Source organism: Zalophus californianus, chromosome 15 (assembly GCF_009762305.2).
Source record: "Zalophus californianus isolate mZalCal1 chromosome 15, mZalCal1.pri.v2, whole genome shotgun sequence".
In the NCBI taxonomy this organism is placed as follows: domain Eukaryota; kingdom Metazoa; phylum Chordata; class Mammalia; order Carnivora; family Otariidae; genus Zalophus; species Zalophus californianus.
The window spans coordinates 85,501,891-85,528,420 of NC_045609.1; the positions used below are offsets into that span (position 1 = coordinate 85,501,891).

Genomic DNA, 26,530 nt, shown 5'->3' on the forward strand with positions numbered 1-26,530 from the left:
CTCCCCGCTAGCGGCGTACCGAGCGCACCAAGGGGCGCGGGGCTGACATTTGCTAAACTGAGGCACAGAGTGCGAGAGGTGGAAGAAGAAGCGCGGGGCCCAGGCCTCCAAGCAGGAGAGACCCTTCCGCGGGCGGGAAGACCGCAGCGGGGAGGCGCCGGGCGGCCAGCGAGGCTGCGCGGAGCCGGGTCAGCCCGGGCGCCGCCGCACTGGGCATGCTCTGAACCGGGCATGCACTCGCGGGTCCAGCCCCACCCCGCCTCTTTAGGCCCCGCCCCCGCCCCCGCCCCTCGGCCCTGCTTCCCGCACTTCCTGGCCCCGCCCCCTCTGGGCCCCGCCTCCGCGCGCTTCGGATCCCGCGTCCCGGTCGCGCTTCCGTCACGTCCAGGCCCCGCCCCCCGTGGCCCCGCCCCCCCCGAGCGTCCCGGCCCCGCCCCCGGGCCGTCCCGGCCCCGCCCCCGCGCCCCGGATGTGCCTGGGCGGCGCGCGCGATCCTGTAGCACTTGGCATCGCTCCGCTCTCAGCTCCTCGTGGTCGGCGGCCTGGGCAACGCGGTGAGTGTCTGGGTTGCTGCCCTCCCGCCAGAGTCGGGGCCTTTCCTGGGATGAGCAGTCGTCTGGAGCTTGTGGTTCTGTGGGCACCTTCCCTTCGCCATGGGTGTGGGGCCTGCCCTCATCCCACCCACTTGGCCCAGGCCCCACGTGTGCCCAGGTGCACCCAGGTGTGCCCAGGTATGCCCAGGTGCGCCCAGGCGCGGCCCGCCTACCCCAGATCTGGGGCTCCTGGACCAAGTTGCGCTGCGGTACAGCGGTCCGCCGTGGGCTACTGTCCGCCCCTCCGCACCTCTAGTTGGCCAACACTTTGGACGCTCTCCCTGCGCAGGCTCCTGCCCTGCACTGCTGACCAGCGCGGGGTCTGCCTCCGCCTTCTGTTCCCAGGAAGTTTCCAGACGCCCTACCCCGGTCTTGCTTGCAGCAAGCCTTTAGCGTGCTACTTGTACAGACTTCCACACCTTCTTTCCCGTGTTTAAGACAGCGCCAGAGGAGACCGCGTTCTGGGGCCCTCATTATCATGGTGTTTGTATTCGTTTCCCCCTAATTGCCTCTGTAAACACTTAGAGTAAACAAGTGGAGTTTGAGAGCCATTCACACTGGGCGCCGTAATTCCCAAGTCGGTGATGATACAGTAGGACAGTGTTCAAAACCATATATCCCTCACTCCCTGCCTGGCCTCATCATTTCCTGAGATCTTGGAATGGTCTTGGCTTGTCAAGGCCTCTGCTTAGCACTTGGCTTTCTGTCCTGGAGGCACATTTTGTAGATGCGAGCACAGTGTTGGCTTGATTGTGTGGACAGTCATCAGGCAGAGGGAGGCTGCTTTGTCCACACAGGGGTCACCCCGGCTGTTTGTGGCAGAACATGAAGCTGTTGCACATAAGGAGCCAAGAATTAGACTGGCTATTTAAATAGGCACCTGGAGAGTGTCCAGGGCAGGCCCTCCTGTCCATCTCGGAAAATGTCTTTGTTGTTTTCCAGTCCTTCAATGGATACAACACAGGTGGCAAAGGACAAAAATGAAAGCATGCTGGGGGTAACACAGCTTTAAGGAAATAATGTCAGAGCTCCCCCTACCCCTGGCCGCCCCCCCCAACCCCAGCAGGGAGTGCAGATTGTGTTAACTGACACACACTGAGTCCACACTTGCGGAGGTCCAGAGTCTGCAGGTAGCAAAGGAGAGTTGGCCTTGCTCTGGCAAGTGTCCCATTTCCTCCTGCGTTCTTGTCTTGAGTTAGAATTTGAATGGTAGAGTCTGGTACAGTTATGGGGGCAGGATGAACCAGGCCTCAAGTACAGAGCTGTATAGTAAGGCACCTTTTCTACGTGAATATTCTTTTCATTAAAACAAATCTGTATTGTTCTCAAATAAATTATTTCTTAAAAAAAAATCTGTATTGTAAGACCTAGATTTTAGCAAGACTAGACCCTGCTTTAAAAAACCTCACTGTTGGAGAGGGAAGTTTAAAGAAAGAATGTGCTAGGTGTGGACATGAACTCTTGTTTAGCAGAGATTCTCAGATCTTTCTTTTCCTCTCTGGTTTGGTCTTGCTTGGATATCAGTGGAGTCTCACCTGGGCCCTCCATTTGGGTCTTCTGTCCCCACAGTTTCCTTTGCTGGGGTATGGGTGTGGGCCTGGTCTATCCGTGCGGGGAAGGAGGGGGCCTCCCTGGCATTCCTGAAGAGTTTTCTCTGCTCCTCTGCTCTTCCTGTCTCAGGAACCCAACAATGTGCTTCTCAGTGCTGTTCAGTTAGGTAAACTTACTCAATTGTCTTTATTTTTCTTATTTTGCAGAGGACATTTAGAAGCCAGGGATTCAAACCACCAATGCTGTTCTATTCCAACTCCCCTCAAGGCTCTTTTCAGTTTATAGTATAGTCTCCTTAATAGAAAAAACGTGGAAGCAAAACAGTATCTTCTGAATTCTCTTTTCCTGTGGTCATCTGTTAACCTTACAGTTAGGTTTGTTTTTGTACTTCACTCTGACCTTACCTAACTACTTAACTATAAAATTGCTCTTGTAGATCAACTTTCCCTGAGGGTTTTGACTTCCTATCGTGTCTCTGGTCACTGCAGACATGTAGGTTGTGGTCCCAGTCTCTGAAAGGCCTTGAGCTCATTTGGCTACTGTCCTAGACCTCCCTGATGGGTTTTCTGTTTCCTGGGATGGGTAGCTTCTGATGCAGGAGCTTTCTGAAAGAGCTTGGGTCTTATCTCAGAATGTTACTTACACAAAACCTGAAACTGTAAAAATCGAGAACACGTAAACAATAACATTACCACTGGGTGAGAGTGGATTCTGTGTTCTCCTTCTCATATATGCAGATGAGCAAACAAATGCAACAGCACCCCATTCTTGGTTTAAAGTGAAGGTACGTGTGGTTATCTGCATGGGAGTGGGGATTTGAGCTGTGCAGGAGAGCCAGTTTTCCCTTGGTTCCCAGGATGCATTTTCCCCTTCTGTTAGCTCTGGAGGCCTGTCTTGGGCAAAGGTAGATGAAAGTTTGAGACCCAGCGTTGGAGACAAAATACTGCCAGATGTGTGTTCTTGTGGCATTTGGGTAACTAGTGCATATTTGCTGGTCAGTGGCAAGAGTTGTTTTCTTTTGATGTAAAAAAAAAAAAATTTCATAAAAAAGAGCTTTGATGGGGGTGGGGTGCAAGGTTTTGGGGAAACCATATAGTGAATATATGGAATATAGTGAATGACTTATTCCTGTATATAGCTATTAAAATGAATTGTCCAAGAAGAGGAATAAATCATTTTGTGACCTTTTGTAACCTTTGAAGGAATCTGAGTGGTTTTGGCAGTTGGGGCCTACATGTAAATGGGTCACAGTGTCTAGCCAGAGTGCTCAGAATCCCGGGCAGTGAAGCCAGTGTGGAGCCGCTCGGTCCTGATGTCTGCTTTAGCAAAATCACTAAGTAAATAGGCAGCCCCAGGGGCCACGGACACAGCAGTGACACCGTTGGCTATGTGTTAAATGCTGAAACTTGTTTTTTATACGACAAGTTGTTTTCAATTAGATTGGGGGCTTTGAGGAGTGGGGGATTCTCCAGGGAGGCAGGCCTCCTGTCCGCCCGCCCCCCCCCCCCACCCCCCCGGAGTAAACTTCTGGCTTGTGATGCAGCGGTGGTAAAACCAGTTAAAAGTTCTACAGAAACATTTCCTTCCAACATTCATTGCTGAATTTGTTGTCATCGTGTAGCTGTGTAACCATGAAAGGGATTGTGAGTTATAAATGCCTCGTATGTTCACTCGACTATTTCAAAAATTGTCTTGTTAGAATAATTTCCTACCGGTAGCACTTGTGAAGTCAGCAGAGTATCCAGCCCGAGCCCTACTACCCATTCCCAGAAGTCTGGGGGTGAAACTGAACGCACAGTCCGCCAAAGGTACCACTCGTAAAAGCAGGCACTTGTTAAATCTATTTGTTTTTATTATAGACATCGATCTGCCAGTTGCAATAATGCATTTATGGACATTTTTCTGCAAGCACAGCGCTGGTGGCAGTTTTTACTGACAAATTGAGTCATATGGATAGTAGTTTAGAAAACTCTTACCTTATTGACAGATCGGGCAATTCCAGCACTGGGTGTTGAGAGGTGTCTGGATGGGTGAAGAGAGGGAATTGAATCATGGCGGAAAATATGGGATGGGACGTTTAAATGTTGAAATTTCATAAGTAACTGGTGGTTATTTCTCATTTGTTTTTAAATTGTTTACTCCCCAGTCAAAAGGGCTAAAAGTTGGGACCAAAGGCGTTACCTTCAGATTTTGACCCGCTTGTTTGGGGTCATTAGTAAGAGCCACCACTGGAATATGGGATCTGTTGCTCTCCTTGGAGTGGGCTATCCATGAGCAATAGCAGATCAGTGTTCTCAGACAGTGGTCTGAGCCCTGCTGGTATCAGGTTTACCGAGAGTGCTCGTTAAAAAAGGCAGATTATAGGGCTCCTTGTCAGACCTATAAGGATCAGGACCTGGGGACCTGTGTCTTTGCAAGCTTCCCAGGGCATTCTAGGGACCCTAATGTTTGAGCATCTCTTGAGAAATCTTTAGGATGGCTGAGAAGTTATGCTCTCCAGCCCAGACAAGCTCTGGAGCTCCCCTTCTAGAAGGATCCATTCGCAGCCAACATTGTTCTCATTTGCCTGTGCTCATGGATCTGTGTATGGTTTTGTAACTCCTTAGAGACATGTGAATCTCTTCAAATTGCAAACCCAACATGTTATCATAGCGTTATAGTTTTCGGTCTTGTGGTTATGACAAAAGATGCAGATGTTACCAAAACTTTGGCGTTAGTTTTACAAACAAATGTTAAGCATGGACAGCCAACATATATTTCACTCCTCTCTTTCCTTTTGACTGGCTGGTATTGCTTTTCTCCCCTTGTGGCTAGAAGCATTTTCATGGTTTCAGTTGAGGGTTAATTTTCAAATACACAACCGAGTGCATTTTTGTGGAACTGAGTTGAGTTTTTATTTAGGAAGTGCCAGAGTGGTGTCAGGGAGAACAATGGGAGGGATTTTGGTGATACCATTTACTAGTTGGGTGACTTTATTTTTTTGTTTGTTTTGGGTTTTTTTTAGAGCAATTGAGAGTGCAGGGGGGAGAAGGAGAGAGAGAATCTCAAGCAGGCTCCATGCCCAGGCGGAGCCCAAAGCGGGGCTCAATCTCATCACCCTGAAATCATAACCTGAACCAAAATCAAGAATCAGATGCTTAACTGACTGAGCCACCCTGGTGCCTCAACTAGTTGGGTGACTTTAAGTAAAGGTGAAACCTCAAGCTGCCTCCTCATCTGTCTGATGGCAATATCATGCTCATTCTGTCTATCTGGATGAGTATAAGCATATGAAATAATAAAGCATGAAGCACTGCCTGGATAGAAATCTTAATCTGGGATTGTATTTCCAGATACAGTCTCCTCCTTGTATGGGACTATAACAGTCCCATACAAGGAGGAGACTGTATCTGGAAAAGGGGGAGGGAGGGACCAACAGAAATGCTGGTTTCCCTCCAGCGCAGCCAGCATCCTTGTTTTATGGACTTACACATAACCCAAGCTTCCCTTTCGGGGGCACGCACAGGGGTAAGCATGCAGCCTCTGCTAACAAGACTGCTTGTTTGGACCTGGCTCTGCTGGTTATATGACCTTGTGTAAACTTACTTAATTTTTCTGATCCTTGGTTTCCCCCCAAATAGGGAAAATGACACTACCATACATAGGGCTGTTGTTGGCTCTTGGGAGGGAGTCATGTTTGCAGACCACACCAGGGCCTGGTGAGCCCCAAATGACAGTGACAGTTGATGTCAACAGACAGCAGAGCCACCAGCTGCTTTTCGGTGGAGGCGGGACTAGTGGTGGAGTCTTGGCTGCAGGTTCCACCTCCCATGTGTCTGTGAGTCCAGGTGGTTGTGGCCTTCTGTTTGGTCTGGAGCATGATGTGGCCCAGTGCTAATCGGCAAGTTTTCTACAATTCTTTTTGTCTCTAGGAGGTGGTTTCCTCTGCTGCCAGTTTCTGTTTTCTCACCGTGGACACTGTTGGGCTGCAGGGGTGGTGGGCCTCGAGGTGTTTACCACTCAGGCGGCAGCGCTGTGAGGGTTCCGGTGAGCCGCGCTGACAGCAGGCTTGTGTTGCGTGGGCTTAGCAGGTGTGTTCCCGGGGGGCATGCCAGTCTCTGGCAGCCCTGGAGGCTGGACAATAATCATCTGTCAGATTGCAAGAACTTCTGAAGGACGAGACACAGAGTCTGACACAGGCAGGGGTCAAGATCCAGCAATGACACCAGCACATGACAGCATTTTCTCGTGTGTGTGTCTGCTCTGACCGCAGGAGCGGGGGGTGAGGCAATCCGTGAGGTCAGCTCTGTTAAAAATAGAAAATCCACAGTAATTTGTGTAGGTGTCTCTTTACCCTCCTATCACGGTTCAGCCTGTTAGAGTTAGGTGGTCAAGTTCCAGAAGATTCTGGCCAGCACAATAATGCTGTTGCTGATGACAGCACTTACCGAAGGCTTACTGTGCAGCTTGCTTGACATAGATCTACTTCTCACATCGTCAAGCTCCCCGGATGACAGAGACACCAGCAGTTTCTTTGTTCTGTGCACGAGGAGACTGGCCCTGGGAGAGGCTGAGTGGCCTTCGGAGGGCACGCAGGGTAGGAGCGGAGCTCTCATTAGCCCATGTGCCGTGCCATGCTGCCTTTGCAGGGGTGAAGCGAAGGAACAGGCACAAGTCTTTCTGGGGGCAAGATGTGGCATAAATCAATGCACGCCTGTATGTATGTACTTACATGTTCTGAACCTCCCAGTACACAGACCACCAGTACAGGGCTGAACACAGCATGTGGTGAGACCGAATTGAAGGCGCTCTGTACACCCCATACGTTGTGTGGGGGGGGGGAGGAAAAAGGAGGAGAGCACCTTGGGGGCCAGGCTGTGTTCCCGGACTTCAGCCACGCTCATCCTCCAGTCCCGACAGGTCATGGATATGCTCCTGATTCCAGCTCTAAGAGGGATGAAGCATTTGTACCGAGACTTGTAAGGTTTGTCCCAGTGACCCATGGGTGGGACTTTGTGGGCTGAGTGGTGGGGGCATGGACTCCAGGATGCAGATGGATCTGTGAGCGGCTCGGCTGGAGCAGGGGTAGAGGGAGACCCAAGGTTAGCACAAGGCCCGCCAGGAAGGGGACTGTTTTCTCCAAGCCTTGGCCTTGGCACCTTTGTGGGGGGTGGGGGGGGCATCGAGTCATCCTCTGGGGAGGCAGGGATGACAGGGAGGAAGGATGGAAGGGCGGGGTGAGAGGTGGTAAAGTGCAGTCATGGGTGTTGTGTCAGGGGTCGTGGAAGGACAGTTTGTGTGAAGCCGAGGGGTCCTGTAGGCCTTTCTGATGGAGTGCCCTGCGGTGAGGGAGGAGGGCCGGGGAAGGTGACTGTGTTTAGAATGACTTTTTTTAATGAGAAAGGAAAAAACATGTGGTGTATATGCTTTTAATTCACAGAGAAGCAGTCCTCCGGGACATCAGAGAAAGCGATCTGGCCTTGGAAGGATAAATAAACCCTTTGTGTCGTGCTGGCATTTGGGTTCTGGAGTGGGGGGCTGCCTTCCTGTAACCTCCCTTGGGCAGAAATGTCAGTAGGGAGGAGGGGGCCTCATTCGCGGCACACCCGCCCCAGCCTGTTCCCCGTGGGGGGGACCTGTATGTTCCCACAAGTGCTGGTGGGAGCTTGAAACAAAACTGTCAAGTTCGGGTGGACAGTCACTCCAGAATGCAGATTGAAAGGAAAGTGTATGCCTGGTCTCCTTCTGTAAAGACTCCACGGCCTTCTGCCTGCCCGTGTCCTCAGATGTGCTCCTGTCTGAGCCACCGTGTGGGTCACCTGCTGGGACTTCTGGCAGGGAGCCAGCCTGTCCAACACGTGTCTGTGATTTAGGTTCTCAGTGCTCTGGAGGCACACTGGGATGAGGGTGGCCCTGGTTGGGGGGGTGTCAGTGGTTGGAGGAGGCCCCCAGCGAGAGTGACTTGTGAGGGGGGACGTGAGCCATGAGAGGTAGGCGGCTTTGCAAAGGGAGGCCTGGGCAGTGCATCCTGGAGGGTCCTGGATGGCCACTGGCTGGCGTCCTGGAAGGACAGACGGAAGGGCGCCGGTGACTTTCATGGAGCCAAGGATGAGGTGTGTCGAGACTGCCTGGCTGGGCCGGCCTTGTGCTCCACAACGTGGCCGAGGTCCTAGAAATGGGGCCTTGAAGTCTGTGTGTCCCGAACTTGTCATGGTTACGTAGTGACATCAGTGGTGGGCCATGCTCCTTCGGGGGCTTGGGGGTAGCTGGGAACCAGGGACCCTGAGCCCGGCGCCTGATCAAAACTGTGTTCTGTGTTTGCAGAGGCTCTTGTTAGCAAGGCTTTTCACACTCAGTGCAAGTTCCTAGAATAATGGGCAGAGAAAAGAAATGATGTATTTCCAGAAGTTACTGAATTTAGCTAGCTATCCCAAGAAAAGCCCATGTGTGCTATTCTTTATTGTGCAGAAAAATTTGTTTCTGTCACCATTGTGTTATCATCAGATTAAGCTGTCGAGTCAGATGGATGCGGTGCGTTCCGCCGGCGTGTCTGCTGATTAGCGCCTTCCGCACCTACCCCAGCCCACCATCTCTGGCGCTGGTGGGGGGCAGTCCCCACCGTGTCAGCAGGGAGCTTGCAGGGGACTACACCTCTGATGCTGCTCTTGAAATTTGTTCCAAGAACTGTCAGAACGAATCCACAGGTTCTACAATGGAGTAAATGTTCTTAAGATTCAGCATGATTCACCCTTTTGGCTACAACAACCACTGTAAAGGTCTTCCTCTGCCCACCAGCAGGGCAGGCTCTGTGTCCTGTCTGTCCTGGGTGACCAGCAGCTTCCTGGGACACACGCTTTCAGTGCTAAACCCGGAGGTCCTGGGTGAGCTGGGGGCGGGGGGCCGTTAGCGACTCATGCTGGGGTCCTTGGTGACATCCTGGCTATCGCTTTCCGAATAGCTTGAATCCACATGGGGCTTGAGCTATGACCGGTACTTTATGTTGCTTTTGTTTTTCCTACAAAAAGTATGGGCTTTAAAGACTTCCTCTTAGCCTTTTTTTTTTTTTTTTAATTTGTTTATTTTTGCCATGCGTGTAATCAGAACATTTCCTTCTGGACTGAGATCACCATTGCTGTTCTTGTGGTATTGTCTGGACTGTTGGTCACTCCAGAAGAACCTCCAGAGGTTCTGGTTCTGATTTCCTGAGTGATTTTCCTTTTCTGTATGGTGAGGTTTCTTGCTAAGAAACCTTCTTTGAGCCCGAGGTGCTTTTCCTCCCAGCCACTGCGTATCATGACAATTAAGATAGGCTGGATTATTGGACGGGTTTGTTAAATCCTCTTTTGTATTGGCCAGAAATAAGTGTTCCCAGTGGTTTTCTTGTTGGAAGCAACCATTTTTTGTGCTTCAGTTGTGCCCTGGTGTTCATGGAGAAAATCCTACTTACTCACCGAGAAGCCAGTTCATGGCTGCACGTGTTTCTGGTCTGCTTTGACTTTTGGGTGCTTGTGTTTCTGGTGTGTTCTGTTTTGTTTTGTTTAAAGGAGGCTCTGTGTGTGGAGCCCAGCATGGGGCTTGAACTCATGACCCTGAGATCATGACCTGAGCTGAGATCAAGAGTCAGATGCTCAACTGACTGAGCCTCCCAGGCGCCCCGTTTCTGATCTGTGTTGATTGTTGGGTGCTTGCTACTGTAATAGATAATACACTGGTAATAATAATAATAATAATAATAATACTACACTGGCCCCAGGCCACCTGGACTTTACCTAGACTGGAGGGTCATCTTTGGGAAGCCAGGTGAATATTGGTACCTCTGTATGGCTCTCAGACTCGAGGCTGCCTCTTGGGGTTTAGAACAAAGTGCACGTGGGCTCTACGTTTGGATGATGAGGATTTTCAAATCTCCTGCCCTGCAGCACTGACAGAGAAGCTGCCGGCTCCAGGTTCTGCAACCTCAGTTGCTTTGCCTCCCAAGCCCTTCCCGAGGGCCCCGGGGAAGCTTTTGGGGAATGCCTAACCCCATATGGACCGGGGCTGGGTGCCTGATGCAGGGTGCTGCTTAGGGAGGTGTCAGACAGTGGAATTTCAGCACTTAGGCATGAGACCAGGCGGAGTCAGCCACTGACCACATCTTCCTCCTTCTGCTGAAGGCGGGGGTCTAAAAATGCTCCAAGGTAACCCCCTCCCGCCCACCCAGATCCCAAATGGAATGAGCCCATGAGACTCATCTTGAATCCACTTTCAGTCCAATTGCCGTGCACATCTGTTCTGGCACTTTGTCTAGAAACCTGTGCACCAGTCTTTACTCTGCGAGTGGATGGGTGGGAGACGCCATTCCCCTCTTCCCAGAGCCCCCTCTGCTCTGCCTAGGGGGAGCCTCTCCTGACCCAGCCCAAACACAGCCACTCCCTGAGTCCTTCTAGTGCCCTCTCTGGGGCCCACACTCACACTCAGGTGTCTGCTTTACTGGTGGTGGCTTCATCTCTCGATGCTAGGATTCTGTATGAGAAGCCCTCCAAGGCTGGTGTGGGCTTATACTTGAGAGAGGGCCCAGCCAAGTGTTGAGTGTGTCCTCCCAAAATTCACATGTGGAAGCCCTAACCCCCGTGACTATATTTGGAGAAGGGCCTTTAGGAGGTGATGCAGATTCAATGGGGTCATAAGGTGGAGCCCTCCTCTAGCAGGATTGGTGGAGACGGCGCTTTCTCTCCCTGTTCCCCCCTCCTGTGCGCTCCCCTCTGCTCTCCCTCCTCTCTCCCCTCCATTCTGGTCCCCACCATTGGAGGGCATAGGGGAGAAGGCAGCCATCTGCAGGCCAGGAAGAGAGCCCTCACCAGACATGAAGTCAGCCAGAACCTTGATCTTGGACTTCACAGCCTCTAGAACTGTGAGAAAATAAATTTCTGTTTAGGCCGTGTAGTCTGGTATTGTAGTATGGCAGCTGAGCGGACTAATGCACAGGTGAAGTGCAGGCTAGTTACTTCAAAAGCACAAAATTACTTGGGGCTTGTGTATAAAACTGGGATTTTGGAAGGAGGGCAACTTTGTATTCAGACAATGCTCAAAAGTCGTGGTTGGTTCTCAGGTTTAGCTCTTGGCATCCCCAAAGGTGTGAGTGTGTATAGAGTAACAAAAAACAGAATAAACAAACAAAATATTGGTCTTACTACCAGGGACCCCAAAGGTTGCAGAAAGGGGATGTGGCAGGTAAGGCAAGAGACACCCAGAGGGCCGGTGGACTGTTGGCGGGCCTGGGGACATTGTGTCCCTGGGTGCCCGTGTGCTGGGATGCTGTCAAGGCTCCCAGCTCTGATGCAAGAGGGAGTGGTGGGGAGGAGAGTTTGGTATAAGTGCTGAGTGACTGGGGTTCTTAGGCATGAGGAGGGTTGGGGAACTAGCCTAGATTTACTATTTGGGATTTTGTGTTGGTTGTTTGTTTTTTTTCTTAACATTGGTCAGTTCAGTCTCTAGTCCCACCTGGATCAAGGAGCAGCATGGGGCCATCCTGTTGGACACCAGCTAGAAGTCTAGTAATCATGCAGTTTGCTACTTTTCATGCTTAGTTGTCTTCCAGGATTTTTGGAGGTCTCTGTTGAGTTGGGGACCTAGCAAGACATTTCTCACTGGCAGCTGCTGGCCTACACTTGCATCAAATTGGCCTGTGTTACATCCGTGGCCATTGATGGGGGGACCTAAAAAGGTAGGAGATTGTTAAATTTACTTCTGCCCAAGCACCAGTTTGTGCTATAGGGTGTGGATCTGCAGAAGGCATCAAATATGTAGGGATTTTTATGCTTGTTGCAAAGAAAACTCAAGTTGCAAACTTTTACCTAATGAATCCTGCCATTGCTGAGCTATGGCCTCGGCCCTCTGTGCCCTTGCCGTGTGGGCCAGCACCGTGTCCCCGGAATGCCGCTTGGCAGGGAGAGACCACTGTGGTCCGTGTGGGAGAAGCTGGAATCCCAGGTGATGGAGTGTGCTGTGCTTCTTACCGTGCTGTTAATATTTAAAATGTGGATTTGAATTCTCAGTTATGTTTTATTTATTTATTTATTAGCACAGCTATGTTTGTTGTTTAATTCCATGGTGAGAGTCTCTAAGAATATGATTAACCTTGAGGGCCATCTTATAATGTAATTATTAATGATTGATTCTGCTTATCCTGGAAATCAATAAGAGAGGCATAATGGTGTGGCATGTAGTTGGGCTCGATTTCATACATTTCGTAAACACGATTCTGTGACAACAGCAGTATCGGTTTATTTCCCAAGCAGGTTTGATGAATCTGAGGGGTGTGATTAGTTTTATATAATGATTGTGATATGTGGTGCTCCTTATATGACTTATGTTAATGCGGCAAGCAGTGTTAATGTGGTTAACGTGTCCTGCCACTGATAGTCAGGGTGGGGATGGATAGTAATTGATCTTCCTGGGAGTGCTGTAATGTAAAAACAATTCAGGCTGTTTGAAGTATATTTTACAAGTGTGCATTGGGCCTTTGGGATGTTATATTGAAAAACCCAATTGCACAGTTACCATGGGAACCCAATTAGAATAGATTGCTTGATTTTTTTTTTTTTTTGGTCTTTCATCTTGACCAAAAATCTAATGTATTTTAAATGTTTTCATATGGAATTGTATTCATACACTGACTTGCTACACCAAAGGATTCTTTTTTTTTTTTCTTCCTTGTTTCCAACTCTAAGCTGAAATAATGATACATTCTCTAGTGGAGCTTTATAAGGAAGTCTCCTGGAGAGATTTAATCAAATTTATATGGAAAAGTTTGTACAGGTAGCGGTAATAGAAAGCATTTAAAAAGCTGGGAAAGTGATTATTTTCCTATGATGTTCTTCTGGTTGTGCTCTGGATGTCAGAGAGTACAGGGGTGTTTCTCTGTTCTTCCTCCTGTTTGCAAATGGAGGGATTAGGTCCTGACAGGCCCCTGGGTTGCAAGGTGTCAAGATAGCAGGTGGCGTAGGGCCTGGCAGAGTCTCCGGACTCTGCTCTCCACGCCAGTGGGCTCCTGTGATTTGGTTTTGGAGACTTTTTGTGCTCTTAAAATTTATTGGAGATCCCAGAGAACTTACGAGAGTCATATATCAAATTTACCACATTAGAAGTTAACATTGAGAAATTTAAAAATACTTATTAATTCATTTAAGCAACAATAAACCTATTACATTTTAATGTAAATAACACATTTTTAAATGAAAGGTAACTCTTTTCCATAAAAAAACAGTGAAGTGAGTGGTGTTGGTTTACTTTTTTTCCACATCTCTTAAATGACTGGCTTAACGGACGGGTGCTTGATCTCTCACCTGCTTCTTCTGCTCTGTCTCCTCTCCTGTGTTGGGGCTGAAGCATATCAAGAGGGTCTGGCTTCTTAAGTAACTGGAAAGGAAGAGCATTTTCGTAGCTTTTTCAGATAATTGTGGATATTCTTTGAGATGGCATCAGAACTCGACAAGTAAGTGTTAGCTTCTTGAAGGTTCTTTGCTGTGTGGCATCTGAGTCCTTAGTGAGCTTTTTGTACTCCCTTACATGGAAATCGACCGGTGTGTCTAGCACCTCGAATGATTTTGTTACATCACTCTTTGGTCTTTTGGAAAATACTGGTTTGCTGATTTACACACATCTTCCAAACGTTGGCAGGTTTCATAATGCAGTGTTGAAACCCATGCTTGTTGATACCACTGTCATTCTCCTTAGAACAGTCTTAGAATTGGGCGCCATGGTGGTGGATGCCAGTCCCCCAAAGCTGTTGTCATCACTTAAAGCTCTCCACTTACCATTAGCAGTGAATACTGTCACTACGTCTCTTACAGTGACATGCTCACTTTGTTTATTTTTGAGAAAATGTCTGCTGGGTACCCACGTCCGAGTACCCATAGGCTGTTACTCATTCCTACAAGTACAGCTTGTGTTCCATGGGTGAGTCGGCAGGTTCTTGGGCCGAGCTCCTTAGCCACACATGTGTTCCTGCAGACCAGCCAGCATTCCCACTTGGCTGCTGGAGCGCTCCCACACCCTGCCCGTCTGGGCCCAGGATACCCAAAACGGTACAGATTGTGGGATAATAATCCAGCTTGATTGCTTCATCCAGACATTCTGGCAGGATCCTGGCTGTTTCCCCCTTGACCTTGAGTCTGTGGAGCGGGAGGGGAGGAGGATTGCCTCTTACTTTTCACCAGCCGTGTTCACGGCTGTTTCCGCCATCCTCATACACAGTGAAGCGTGGTCCGTGGGTGCCTCTTGTCACAATGGGGAAGTTGTCTCCCTTGTGCGGTGCGTGTGCTGAATCACACTGCTTGACCTCCGTGTGGTAAACCAACTCTGAGTTCCTGGATGACCCCGCTTGGATGTATGGGTATCAGTGCTGTCATACCTGCTGAATTCCGTTGGTTACTGTGTTTGAGGATTTGTGTGTGTGTCTGTGATTCAGGGGGAAACTGACCCACAGCTTTCTCCTCTGGGAGAGTCCTTCCGGTTTGGAGTTACAGCAATCCTAGACTTGCGAGATGAGGCGTCTTGTATTTCCTGGAACAGTTTGTGTGCTGTTAATATCGTTTCTCCTTTGAATGTCTGCTAGATTTGCCAGTGAGGCCGCATTGGCTTGCGGTTGTCTTTGCGGGAAGGATGTTAACTACGCATTCTGTCTCTTGAGTAGGCAGAGTGTTACTCAAGTCATTTCTTTCTTCCTCAGTGACTTTTTTGGTAATTTGTGGTTTTCAAGGAATTTGGCCATTTCATCGCACTTGTTTGAATTTATTGGCTCAAAATTATTTTAATATTCTCTTATTGTCCTTTGAGTGTCTGTAGGATTTAAGTAGGGTCCTTGTTTTTATTACTGATACTGGTAATTTGTTTCTCTTTTTTTCTAATTGGTCTGGTTAGCGGTTTGTCCATTTCAGAGAGCTGACTTGTTACAATAGATTTCCACTCTCTTTTCTTGTTTACTGATCTCTTCTCTTTATTATTCCCTTCTTCTGCTTCTTTTGGGTTTAGTTTACTTTCTGTCTGTCCTTTGCTAAGGTGGGAGCTTAGATCATTGAGTTGAGCCCTTGGTCTTTCCTCCTGTTGACCCTCAGCACTGAGTGTTCCCTCGAAGCGTGAAGCTCGCGTGAGCCGCGTCCCACTGATGGCTGTGTTGTTGTCTTCCTTTCATTCAGTGCCCTGTGTGTTCTGGTTTCCTCTGCACTTCCTTCTGTAGCACGTGGCTTATTTAGAAGTATGTCCTTTCATTTCCAAATAGTCAGGGATTTTCCTGATATTTCTCTGTCACTGATCTTCCATTTAATTACTTGTGGTCAGAGGACATACATTTTTATTTCAGTCCTAAATTTATGGAGAATTGTTTCATGGCCCAGAACATGACCTACATTGGTGAATTTTCTGTGGTTTTTGGGTAGAGTGTTCTTTTTTGTATCAGTTGGGTCAGGTTTGTTGATCATGTAGCTCAGGTCCTCTGTCTCCCTGTTCTATAAATAATTAGCTGTAGCTTGAGATTTGTCTGTCTTTGATTCTCAGCTCTTGCTTCCTCTGCCTCAAACTTTTTATTAGATGTGTGCATATTTATAATTTTTATGTCCTCTTGGTGAACTAACCATTTACCCTTATGAAATGGCCACCTTTCATCTTAATAATAGTTCTTGTTTTGAAATTCCTTGTTTGATACTAAGATGGCCATTCCACGTTTCTTTTTTTAGTGTTTCTGTGGCAAATGTTCTTCCACTCATTTATATTTTACCAATTTTGTCATTACATCTCATATGTGTTTCTTGGGTCTCTTGTTTTTAAAAACTCTCATCAGATCATGTCTTTATAGAAATTGGAGAATTGAGAGCATTGCATTATTCGATTATCAGTATGGTTGGGTTTACATGCGCCTTCTTGCTGTTTGCCTTCTATTTATCCCGTTTGATCTTTCACCCTCATTTTCCTGCCTTCTTTTGGATTATTCAAATATATATTTTAATGATTCTAGCTTGTATCTATACTATTGGCTTATTAGCTCTTTCTCCTTTCTTTTCTTTTTAGTGGTTGTTCTAGGGTGTTGTGTGTGTATTTAGCATGTCATGGCCCGCACTCACATGACATTATCACATACAGTGGGAGAACCCTACGGCAGCAGCTTCAGGCTCTCCCAAGTTCCTGTGGTACTCATTTCATACATTTTATTTCTACATATGTTACAAACCCCAAAATATATTATCATTTTTGCTTTAGGCAGGGAGTTATTTTTTAAAGTTAAAAATAGGAACCCTCCCCCCAGCTTTTACATTTATTTGCATATTTTTCCACTTCTCACGCTCTTCATTCCTTTATGAAAACCCAAACTTCCACCTGGTGTCATTTTTTTTTATGCCTAAGGAACTTGTACCAATGTTTCTCAAATGCAGGTCTGTTAGTACATGAACCGTCTTCCTTTTTTCTTTTTTTGAAAAAGCCTTTGTTTTGCTTTTATTATTGGAAGATATTTTGCTGCTTATAGAATTCTAGATTGACCATGTTTTCCCTTTCATGCTTTAAATGTGGTGTTCCCCTCTTACACTGTTGGTGGGAATGTAAGTTGGTGTAGCCACTTTGGAAAACAGTGCGGAGGTGCCTCAAAAAATTAAAAATAGAGCTACCCTATGACCCAGCAATTGCACTCCTGGGTATTTACCCAAAAGACACAGATGCAGTGAAAAGAAGGGCCAAATGCTCCCCAATGTTCATAGCAGCAATGTCCTCAATAGCCAAACTGTGGAAAGAGCCGAGATGCCCTTCAACAGACGAATGGATAAAAAAGGTGTGGTCCATATATACAATGGAATATTACCCAGCCGTCAGAAAGGATGAATACCCAACTTTTGCATCAACATGGATGGGACTGGAGGAGATTATGCTCAGTGAAATAAGTCAAGCAGAAAAGGCAATTATCGTATGGTTTCACTTATTTGTGGAACATAAGGACTAGAATGGAGGACATTAGGAGAAGGAAGGGAAAAATGAAGGGGGGGAATCGGAGGGAGAGATGAACCATGAGAGACTATGGACTCCGAGAAACAAGCTGAGGGTTTTAGAGGAGAGGGGAGGGGGATGGGTTAGCCCGGTGCTGGGTATTAAGGAGGGCACGTACTGCATGGAGCACTGGGTGTTATACGAAAACAATGAAGCATGGATCACCACGTCAAAAATTAACGATGTGTTGTATGGTGACTAACATAAGATAAAAAAAAAAAAAAAAGTGGTGTTCCATTGTGTCCTGCCTGACATAGCTCCTGATGACCAGTGTGCTGTCGTGCTTAATGTTTTTTCTCTGCGTGGAGTCCACCTTATTTCCCCCTTTTGGCCACTTGCAAGGTTTTTCTTTATCGCTTTTTTTCAGCAATTTGATTATGGTGTGCCTCAGTCTACTTCTCTTTATGTTCTAATGCTTTGGTTTCAATGAGTTTCTGTGAATGTAGCTTTTTCATTAAATTTGAAGGAATAGTTAATATTTTTTCAAATATTTTTCTGCCATTTTCCTTTTCCTGGGGTGACTCCAATGTGTGCCCAATTGCTTAATACTGTTCCACATCGTGCTGATACCCTGTTCATTTCCTTTAGTCTTTTTTTTCTCTGCCTGGATAGTTTAAAGAACTGTTTTGTCTTCATTGTCACTAATTTCTCCCTTCTGCCTTATCTAATCTGTTAATCACACCGGTGTATTTCTCATTTTCGACACTGTAATTTCCATCTAAGTTCCATTGGGGTCCTTTCTATATCTTCCCTTAGCATGTTTTTGTTTTCCTCTGATTGAACATGGGGGACATAGATATAATAACAGTTTTAACCCGGGCAGGCTGGCTCCAGAGCCCGTGACCTTTAGCACATGGATTTTGTGTCAGCTATTTTGCCTTCTGTCAGAGGCTTTTCTGTTTGTTTTCTGTTTCTTGACTATATTTGGGTAGTTGTGGTTGCCCGAGAGCCATGCACTAAGAATGTTAAGTATGCCAGGAAACCCAGGCTGAGGCTAGCTTATGCAAGTACAGATGAACCCTGCCAGATGAACCTTTGCAGCCATGGTGCAAAGGGCAGTGGGAGCTACCCAGCCCTCATTGTGTAATTAGTACGTGAATGTCATCCATTCAGGAGACAGAAACCTTTTCCTATGGGAGGAATTTGTCCTAAAGCTTTAAGTAAGGGAGTAAACAATTTAATGTTGGCTTTTTTGAATGACCAAACGCAGGAATGGTTTTTGTATGACTTTCTTTTCCTTTGTTTTCTGGTGGATCCTCAGTTTAAACCGGAGGTGTCATGTTGTTTAGGGAACTGAGAATAACGGTCCCGCTAGGCCGTGTTCCAGTGGTCTTCCTTGTTTGGGTGGAGGGTGGAGAGGAATGCACAGAGAGAGAGAGGGCCTTCTCAGGAGGAGTCTGCCACCCAGCAGTCCGATGCAAGTCGGCAGTTGAGTGTAAAGAGAGGATAAGGGGCGGCTGCCAGCAGGCCGCCAGAGCCATCCCTCCTGTTGCTGCCCTGCCCTCTGACCCCTGACAGTGTCTTCTGCTCACACTAGATCCAGCTCAGCGGTGAGAATAGCACACAGGTGAGTCCCAGGTGGCAGGTGTTGGGTTAAGCTGGTAGAAATGGGTTGACTCTCTGTTTAGACATTTAAAGAACTTCATCTGTATTTTTACTCCAAAGGAGGACCATGTCGACTCCATACCGAGAGGACCAGCATTGGAAAGTCAGAGGAAATCAGGGCCTCTTGAACTCAGGTTATTTTTTCCCTGTCACTGTTGCAGCTTTTAATACGTGGCATCACTAGAAACGGGCTTCGCTGAAGGCTGTCTTCTGGGCATTTTCACGCTGAGGAAGAGGAGAGCAGACAGGAGGAGAGTGTGTCCCTTCCTGCCCGAATTCGCACACCACTGCCGGTCTGGACCCTCGTCAAGTAAATGTAATAGTGATGATAACATTAACCCCTGCATTGCTGTCTACCTGACCATCTAGAGAGCTCCGAGCGGCCATGCATTTGAGACATCAGGCAGTGGAGGCTGTCCTTTGTCCCCGGTTTCTCGGGTAGCTAGTGTAAACTGCTCGGCACATGGAGCTAGCCTGGTGCTCTGCACTGTGCTCTCCCACGACCATGCACACACTCAATGTGTGCCCTACAGTGGGACATGCAGGTACATAGAGGATCCGCCTGTGCTCTCCCCACTCTCCCCCCAAGTGTGAGAACTGTGCATGGCCACGATTGTGTGATGCTTGTGGAGTACTCCCTGAAATGAGCATGGTACCTCCTACCGTATGTGAATGGCCAGATCACTTCAGCAACCCCCTGTCTCCTGGGCTGCAGGAGAAGAAGGGGGGTAATGTGTTAACTACCTAGTTTTGGGTTACACATAGACACACGCATGAACAATGACGAAGCCGTGCCAGTTTCTCCTAGCATGGTACCGAGCCCTTCCGAAAAGCGCTCCTTGCTCTTTTCCAGTCACCAGATGTACATCTTTAGGTTTTGTCATTTTCCCAGCGTACAGGATTTCGGCTTCAGTGTTGTTTGCTATATTAATTTTATCTTACGTGGTTTTCTAGTGTGTTTTTTTTTCTCTTTTCTTCCTCCTTTCCCTCCCTCCTTTCCTCCTTCCTTCCTTCTTTTTTTCCTTTTAAAATTATGTGTTGTTTGATGCACACCAACGAGTGCGTGAGATGGCATAAGCTATGAAGTACCAGCGATGATTTGGGCACCGGCCGGCTTAATGCTGATTCCAGCGGCATCGCACCCCCGTCCTGGGGAGGGCATCTGTGCACCTCTCCTGTCCTGCCCCACCTGCTATCATGGCTGTTACGATGTTTGTGTTTATCATCATCTTGCTTTTTAGATGTGTATAGTTTTCCCGTCTACCCGGCTGCTTTTCAACGAGATCTCATTTAGTGTGGCTCGTTTTGACATTTATAAGGCGTGTATGGTGTGGTTTCCATCGGAGCTGTGCGTGGCTGCACACTGTCTTCCCGTCCCAGCATCTCCTGTGTGGCTCTGCCGCCGTTCGCTTGTGTACTTGTCCGTGCTTGTTCCCTAGGCACTTGGATTGTTCCCAGTTTTTGCCGGTCTCCCACGGCAGCGATGATCACGCTCGCAGGCGGCTTCCAGTGCGCATCCATAACCGCTTCTCCTTGCTGTGCACTCAAGGGTACAGTTCCCGCGCCGTCACTGTTCGGTGTTACAGGACAGTAACTGTTCTGTAAAAATGGTTGAAGCAGATCAGACTCCTATCAGTTGATGCTCATCCTTACCAAAACTTGGAATTCCCTTAATCATTGCTAACCTACTGGCTAGAGAATAATCTCATTGTGATATTCATTTGCGTCTCTCTGATTACCAGTGAGTTGGAGCCGCTTTTCACGTCGCCGCTCACGATTCCTCTTGCAGAATGCCTGTTCATAGCCTTTTGCCTGTATTTCTACTGAGGTATCCTTGTATGGATTGACGGGAGAATTTTACCTTCTGGATTTGAGGGCTTTGTCACACGGGCGGCTGTTACTGTCCCTCAGTGCGTGGCTTACCTTTCTGTTTCCCTTCTGCCTTTCGGTGGACAGGGGTTCTTAATTTTCATGTAGTCGAACATAATTGAATTTGGGATTCTGTTCCTTTATAGTTCTGTTTCTGTACTGATACCACATTATATTAATTACCATAGCTTTAGGCTAATTCTTAACGGTGGCATAAGTCTTCCCATCTTGCTCATCCATACAAATTTCAGAATCAGCTTGTCAGATTCTTAGAAAAAAGCCTTTGGTGTTTTGATTGGAGCTGCTTACATCTATAATTAATTAATTAATGTGGGGAGAATAACATGGCGTCATGGTGTGAATGTTCTTCCTCAGGAATGTGCTGTATCTTTCCTGTATATTTGTTTAGGTCTTCTTTAGTGTCTGCCAATTTTTAATAGTTTCTTTCATAAAGAGCTTGCCTATCTTTTGTGATGTTTTCGCCAGGTCCTTATTGTTTTTGTTGCTATTATAAATGGTATCTTTCTTTTCTTTTTTTTTTTTTTTAGGTAATCCCTTCTTTGTGATTCGTACATGGAAATGCTGTATTGATTTTTATGTGCTTATTTTATGTCTACTTTCCTTGCTAAATTCTCTCTTTAATATACTGTATGAATATTCTTGAATTTTCTATGTAGATGATCAATCATACTATCTATGAGTGAGAGTTGGTTTCTTGCTTTCCACTCTGTTAGTTAATCATTTACTTCTTTAACTTCCCATGTTGTGCCAGCTAGGACCTCCACAACCATGGTCAGTAAAGACATGGTCATAATTTATATACTTACCTTGTTACTTATTTTAAAGAGAAAGCTGTTAATTTTTCACCACCAAAAATGAAGCTTGCTATAGGCTTTTGGTAGAAAGGAAGGTTCCTTCTATTTTGGTTGTCTGAGAAATTTTTAAAAATCATTAATAGGCTCTGAATTTTATTAAATTATTTTTCTGCATCAAAATGATTATATGATTCCCACTCCCTAGGTCTGTTGATGTGGGTAATTACTTCTATAGATTTATTAATGTTAAATCATTTTTGCATTTCTGGGATGAACTTGTCCACTAAGCATCATCTGGACTAGGCCTACTAAATTTTTGTTGAGGGTGTTTGCATCTGTGTTTATGAATGAGACTGCCCGTTCTTTTCCTTTCTTATAGCATCCCTGTCTGGTCTGGGTTTCAGAGATAACCTGATCATGAATGGGTTGGCCCTTCTCTATTCTCTTTTCTCTAGAAGGATTTAGATTAAAATGACCTTTTCTTTCAAAATTTGGTACATTTTGTAACCTGGTATTTGTGAGAAGACTTTTAAATTAGTGATTTAATTGCCTTTTTAGTTATAAGATTATTTATTTTTTTAAAGCTGTAGTTAGGTTAGTTATATTAAGCCAGATTTTCAATTTTTGAAGGGGAATATAGTTCATAGTGTTCTCGCAAGTTTTAAATCTCTGTAATTTTGTTCCCTGTTTTCATTCCTTATATTGCTTATTTTCACATTCTCTCCTTTTTGCTTGTCCTATCTCAGGAGATGTTTGCCTGTCTTTTTAGTCTTTAGGAACCAGATTTGACTATGGGCCCACGTATTGTGTCTTAGATCCAGTAGCTCATCAGTTTCTGCCCACTGTTTCCTCCCTGTTTCCTCTTCGTCCCGTTTCTGACTCCAGATTAAAGGCTTACCTCATGCTTTTCACCCTCTTGCCTTTGCTGATTTCACATAGTGCCCTGAGTCCCACTTCACTGTTTCTAAAAATAGAGTAGGTCATGTTTGCCTTTTCAAGTACTTTTTAATTTTCATTATGATTTCCTTCTTGGAAAATGAGTTATTTGGAAGTATTTTTAAATTTCAAAACATGGAGATTTTTATTTATGGCTTTGTTATTAATTTCTGTGGTAGGTTAATACTAAGGGGGCACCCATGACTGCCCCCTGATGTTACTCCTGCAATTGCTGTATTTTGTGGAAAAAGAGATTTTGCAAATGCAGTTGAGGTTACTCATCACTCGACCTAAAGATCGGGAGAGTTTGGGAGTGGTCCTGACCGAATAATCACATGGGCTCCTTCAGAGAGGTGAGTTTGCCGGGTTGGGGACGGGAGAGGATGGGGGTTGCAGGCAGGAGAGGGTGTTTTCTGTGGCTGAGGTGGTGGGGCAGTGGGACAAGGTGCTGAGGGTGGTCACTGCCTGCCACCCTGCGAGAAAACAGGGTCCCAGCCCTCCAGCTGAGGGAACCGGCTTCCACAGCAACCCACACGTGCTGGCAAAGCGGATTCTCCCCCAAGCCTGAAGGTAAGCATCAGCCCTGCGGACCCTGGGACTTGGTCTCTGAGACCCTGAGCAGAGGCCCCGGCTGGACCAGTGGCACTTCTGAGGCAAAGGACCATCAGAGGACAAATGGGGGGTGTTTGGACCATGATGTTTGCAGTAAATTCTTTTTACAGCAATAGCAGATTAACATACTTCTAATTGTATCACGATGGGTGTATGGGGCCCAGAGGCTGCCGCCACCTTTGTCCAGCCTTGCACGAGGTCCTCTTATGTGGGATTGTCCGAGTCTGGGCCTCGTGTGTGGGAGGGTGTGTCTGCGTTCAGGACACATGTGGAGCCCCCACACCTCCGCATCGGCAGGTGGGTCATGGGGTCGCACCCCTGCGCCAGTGTTCCTGGTTTTCTGCTTCTTTCACTAACTGAGTCGAAGTTCCACAGTTTTTCATAAATACTGTCGGGATGTTGTCCTTTCTCTTTTTTCATGATCATTCTATTGGTTTACTGATTGCAGTGGACTGACTTTTGGTTTTGTTGTTGTCCTTGTTTTTCTGTTTTATGCTTAATTTCTGTTTCGGGGATTTCTGCTCTACTACCTTCCATCTGTTTTCTTTGGATTTAATTTGGTGTTTTTGTTTTTCAGGTTCTTGAGATGGAAGCTCACTTGATTTTCAGCCTTTCTTGTTTTTCATATGGACTTACAGAGCTGTGCATTTCTTCTGATGTGAATGCAGCTCTTGGCTGCACTCTGTAAAGACTGATACTCCTATTTTTATGTTCACTCAATTCAAAATTCTTTCTAAGTCTGTGATAATTACATGTTTAACACCAGAGTATTTAGATGTGTGTGTCTTACTTTCTAAACATTGTTGTTTTTTTCCGGTTATCTTCTTGTTGGTGATTTCCATTTTCACTGCAGGTGGTGAGCACAGCGGTCTGACTTCAGTCCTTGCGGTGTGTTGAGACTTGCTGTGGTGGAACAGTGCATGAGAAGGGGTCAACGTGCACTGGAAAAGAGGATGCGTTCTGCAGTTGGGGGTAGTGTTCTGTGTATGACCCCCATCAAGCTGGTTAAAAGTGCGCACATCTTCCATAAGCTTTAAGAGCTCTTTGTCTGCGTGCTCGCATCAATTACTGAGAGAGATGCTTTAAAGATTTTATTTATTTGGCAGAGAGAGAGATAGCGAGTGAGGGAACACAAGCAGGGGGAGTGGGAGAGGGAGAAGCAGGCTTCCCGCCGAGCAGGGAGCCCGATGCGGGGCTCGATCCCAGGACCCTGGGACCATGACCCGAGCCGAAGGCAGACACCTAACGACTGAGCTACCCAGGCGCCCCGAGAGAGATGCTTTAAAAATCTCAAATTACATTTTTGACTTTTTGGCTTCTTTAGTTCTGTTTTTTGCTTAATATATTTTTAGACTTTGATATTAGGTGGATACAGAGTTCACATTGTTAGGTCTTCCTTTTGACCTGACTTGTTGATCATTATGAAATGTATCTTTATATTGCAATTAATACTTCTTGCCTTAGCATCTACATTGGTTAGGATTTTTTTTTTTTGTGGTAAAGCACATAATATAAAATTTACCTTCTTAATCATTTCTAAGTAAATAGTTCAGTAGTGTTAGGTCTGTTCACATTGTTGTGCCACATATTTCCAGAACGTTTTCATCTTGCAACACTGAAATTGTTGTACCCCTGAGGTGACTCCCCGTTTCACCTTCCTCCTAGCCCCTGGCAACATAATTCTACTTTCTATTTTTGTGAATTTGACTCCTCTAGGTACTTCATAGAAGTGGACTCCTATAGCATTTGTCTTTCTGTGACTGGCTCATTTCACTTAGCATGGTGTCCTCATGGTGCGTCCATGCTTGCAGCATCTGTGAGAAGGCTGAATAATACTCCACTGCGTGCATGTCGTGATAGGGTTCTCCAGAAAAACAGAGAATTTGCTATACAGGAGATATATATATATATATAAAATATATCCCGGCTGGAAGGCAGCCTGGCCAAGAGCGAATTTCTCCCTTCCTTCACCTTATTTTTGCTTCTATTTAGACCCTCAACAGATTAGATGAGACCCACCTGCATTGAGGAAAAGAGTCTGCTTTACTCTATATACACAATTCAAATGCTTATCTCAGTGTGAAAACACCCTCACAGACATACCCAGAAATAATATTTAACCAAATGGCTGGACCCCCCCCATGACATAGTCAAGTTGACACATGAAATTACATATCATAGAAGCATCCACCATATTTTATTTACCCATATATCCACTGGTGGACCCTTGAGTTGCTTCCACCTCTTGGCTATTGTGAATAATGCTGCTGTGAACATGGGGGTGCAGATATCTCCTCAAGTCCCTGCTTTCACTTCTTTTGGATATAAACCCAGGTGTGGACTCGCTAGATCATGTATGTGGTAGTTCTGAATTTTTGAGGAAACGCCTTACTGTCTGTAGCAAGTACATCATTTTCCTCTGCTCCTAACAGGGCACAAGGGCTCCAGATTTTCCCCATCCTGGCCAACATCTGTTACTCTGTCTTTTTTTAATAGTAGTGTCCTAATGGGTGTAAGATGTACATTGTTTGGTGTTACTATTATTATATGGGACTTCTTTTGGTCAGATCTGGTGTATCTTTTCCCACCCTTTACGCTCAGCCTTTGTCCTTATATTTAAAGTGTGTAAATAGTGTATGCATTTTTAAAATATCTGGTATGATAAGCTTCATTTTTTTAGTCCAGTCACATTAAAATTATAGGGGCGCCTGGGTGGCTCAGTCCATTAAGCATCCGACTCTTGATTTCAGCTTAGGTCATGTTCTCGGGGTCATGAGATAGAGGCCTGTGTTGGGCTCCACGCTGGGTGTGGAGCCTGCTTAAGATTCTCTCTCTCTCTCCCCCTCTGCCCCAACCCACCCTGTCACCATTTGCTCGCATAAACCCAGTCTCTGTCTCTCAAAATAATAATAATTATAGATGTAGTTGAATTTAATTCTATCATTTTGCTGTTTGTCTTCTACTTGACCCATATCTCTTTTGTCCTTTATTTCTACTTTATTTTGCTTGCTTTTAGATTAATAAAATATTTTTTATTCTTCATTTTTCTCATCTATTACCTTTCTCATTCTACATACTTATTTTTTCTGTTAGTGATTCACCTAGAGATTACAGCGTGCATCCTTGCCTTGCTATTGCTCACCTAAAATTGTCCCTTTACCCACTTCCTGAATAATGAGGCACTTTATAAAATTTTCTTCTATTTACCTCTAACCCTTTTATGCTCTTGTGTATAATTGTATAAATATTCTAAAAGCTGTCATCATCATCATTATTGTTGTTGTTTTCAACATTTAGTACTCTTGCAGGTTTGTCTGAGTGATTGATGGGTTGGTGGGTTTTGTTCCTGAGTCTTCATTCCTGTGCTTCCATGTGGGGTAGTTTCCTTCTGCTTGAAGATCCCCTAAGTTTTCTTTTCTTTTTTTTTTTAATGCTGGTCAGTTAGCAGTGGACGGAATGGGTCTGGGACACGGTATCTTCTATCCACGTAGGAAGAGTTGGGTAACGGTTGTTGCTTCTTGAGTTACTTTATTTCAGGTGTGCCCTTCACTTTCTCCTGGT

The 26,530-nt window shown here is 46.2% G+C and overlaps 1 protein-coding gene across 3 annotated transcripts in view; it reads left to right on the forward strand.

Annotated features, from left to right (window-relative positions):
• The first annotated feature begins 423 nt into the window (after nucleotides 1-423).
• Nucleotides 424-26,530, forward strand: part of MGMT (O-6-methylguanine-DNA methyltransferase) — a 301,372-nt gene continuing 275,265 nt past the window's right edge. For 2 of the 3 annotated variants that reach the window (XM_027596747.1, XM_027596749.1), the window contains exons 1-2: nucleotides 450-554; nucleotides 18,899-19,053. The gene's annotated coding sequence lies outside the window, so the exon portion shown is untranslated. Of the gene's footprint in view, nucleotides 555-18,898; nucleotides 19,054-26,530 lie in introns of all 3 variants that reach the window. The other variant, XM_027596746.1, reaches the window with a different exon arrangement.